Here is a 2,822-nt window from a genome sequence, read left to right on the forward strand (position 1 = left end):
TCCCAAGGACATAAACCACATCGTTAGCTGGGATCTGAATGCTGGATGCATGTGTTTTGTGTAAATCTGTGACCAAAGGGAGGGTTACCATCCTGCAGAGATGATGACCTTTTTTGTAAAGATTTATTTATTGATTATATGTAAGTACACTGTAGCTGTCTTCAGACACTCCAGAAGAGGGAGTCAGATCTTGTTACGGATGGTTGTGAGCCACCATGTGGTTTCTGGGATTTGAACTCAGGACCTTCAGAAGAGCAGTCAGTGCTCTTACCCATTGAGCCATCTCACCAGCCCTATGATGATCCGTAGGTTGCTTGAAGTGTCTATAATTTAGCCTTTGTATACTCTCTTGATTTCTCTTTTCTCTTGCCTCAAAAATGCCTTTTCTATTTGTTCGAGTTTGAATCTGGTCAATATTTTTAGGATTTTCACACAATAGAGGTCACTTTTGAAAAAAAATTGAATTGTGTGTTTTGCCTACATATATGTCCGCTTACCACATGTTACCTGGTGCCTTCGGAGGACAGACAAGTGCTAGGATCCGTAGGATGAGCATTACAGATGGGTGTGATCCACTGTGTGGGCATTGAACCTGGTTCCTCTGGAAGACCCAGCTAGTGCTCTTAACCACTGAGCCATCTTTCCAGCCCAGAGGTCCCTTTTGTTTGTTTGCTTGAGACAGGGTGTCAGGCATATCAGACTGGCTTTGAACATGGTGTATAGCAGGGGCATGGCCTTGTACTTCTAATTCTTCTGCTTTATTCTGGCGTGGCACTGTTCCCCATTTCCAGCTTGTAGCTGTTTGGGTTAATTTTCTACTGCTGTGACAAAATACCATGACCAGAAGAAAGAATAAAAAAGCTGTGTGGTGGTAGCACATGCCTTTAATGCCAACAGGAGGGGTGTGTGTGTGTGTGTGTGTGTGTGTGTGTGTGTGTGTCTGAGTTTGAGACCAGCCTGGTCTCATACATGTCCTGAATCAAGTCCCAAGACAGGCAGTGCTACACAGAGAAACTCTACCCTGAAAAAAACCACAGAGTTGCCTTTCTTGCAGAAGCAATGCTCCAGAGTCCTGTTCACACCATGGAATGCTTGGTGGCCATTTCAAGGTGAAATGGCTTACCTCCTGAATTTGGAATTTTTTTCAAATTTCCTTTCCCATTTTATAAAGAGAAAATAGCCACTTACAGGAAAATGAAGGGTTAAAATATTTTATAATGAAGTATTTTTTCAATCAAATAAAATGGGGTCAACTACTGACTTGAATGTTTCACATCTTATTTTACGTTGCGGGAGAGACTTGTACCACTCCCATTTCTCATTTATAAGTGCAAAAACCTCACTCTTTTCTCCGCATTATTCAAGTTGAGAAGTCTATCACTAGCCCTTGCCACATTTACAAAGGTAAACCACCCAAAGATGAAGATCAATTTAGCTGGTGAAAACTTAGAGCAGGATACTTTGGTTCACACAGAACCAGTGCGCGCACGGTAATCTTTTCCTACGGTGGATTACAGAGGCCACATGCCATCATCTATCTGCAGATTAGAAATAGACCGTTTCATTGCATTCTACCCAGAGAGCGGGTGTCTCTGGCAGGCCCTCAAAGTAGCTAAGAGTGAGTCTAGCTCTTGCAGAGGACCTGAGGGAGGACCCTAGCCCATCACATGAGGTGACTCCCAATCACTTATGACTCTAGTGTCAGGACATCTGCCACCCTCCGGCCTGTACAGGCACCTTCATGAAATGGTACACATAAAATTCACACAGATGCATGCACATACACGCTAGTAAAAAATACATAAATCTTTTAAAACATGACTGTGTTTAAAAAAATAAATCGCGTGATACATACATGCACAATTATTGTTTGTCAATGAAAAGAATAGAAGGATCTGGTGGTATGCGCGTATGCCTGTCTGTTTGAGTATGTCTGTGCGTGTGAGTACAGGTGCCAATCAGAGGCCAGAAGGGTCAGATCCTTTGGAGATGGAGTTATATAAGTGGTTGTGAGCTGCCTGACATGGGTGCTGGGAACTGAGTCAGGCTCTTTGTAGGGCAATCGCTTCCCTTAACCGCCGTGCCCTTTCCAGCCTCTAGTGATTTTCAATGAAAGCCCTTTAGAGACCAGCAGGCTCTGGAAAAAGCTTACCTTGCTATCCCTTAACCTGCCTCAATATTGGACCATCAAAAAAGGAAAACCTTTGCTTTCATCTCCTCTCTGAGGCTTGGCGGAACTGACGCCTCGGCTCTGTCCCAAGCTGTCCTCTGGACTCATTCTCTCCTCCTCCGTATCACTTGTACCCCCCCCCCCCCCCCCTCTAAAACAGTGTATAGAGACCTCAGGCCTCAGTGCTCCTTGGTACCACCGACCTCCTTCCCCCACAAAGACAAGAAGGCAGGGAAGCACGGATCAGTTCTCCAAACCACACTCCTAGAGGACAGGTGACAGAGGGAGAGCATGACAGTGGAGAAAGGAGGAAAGCAAGACTAGCGTGCCTCAACCCACGCATGCTCCGAGGAGCTGTGCTCGCCCGCTTAGGCGGCCTCAGCCCACGCATGCTCCGAGGAGCTGTACGAACCCACCAGGCTGCATGTAGGTTGTGGGCCAAGACTGTATGAGAGTCTCTGAAGGGAGTTTCCATTCTGCTGGTTAGAAGCCATGGATCCTAGATAAGTCACTTTCCCTCTATCTGGGAGTCCCTGGTTCAGACATCAGGTGACCAAAATCCTTTTGCAAGCTCCTTTGAGAATAAATTCATCCAAAACGGGGAGTTGTGACAGAAACCTGTAAATTCAGCACTTGGGAAGCGGGGGGTGGG

This window comes from Mus caroli, chromosome 17, assembly GCF_900094665.2.
Source record: "Mus caroli chromosome 17, CAROLI_EIJ_v1.1, whole genome shotgun sequence".
Lineage (NCBI taxonomy): Eukaryota > Metazoa > Chordata > Mammalia > Rodentia > Muridae > Mus > Mus caroli.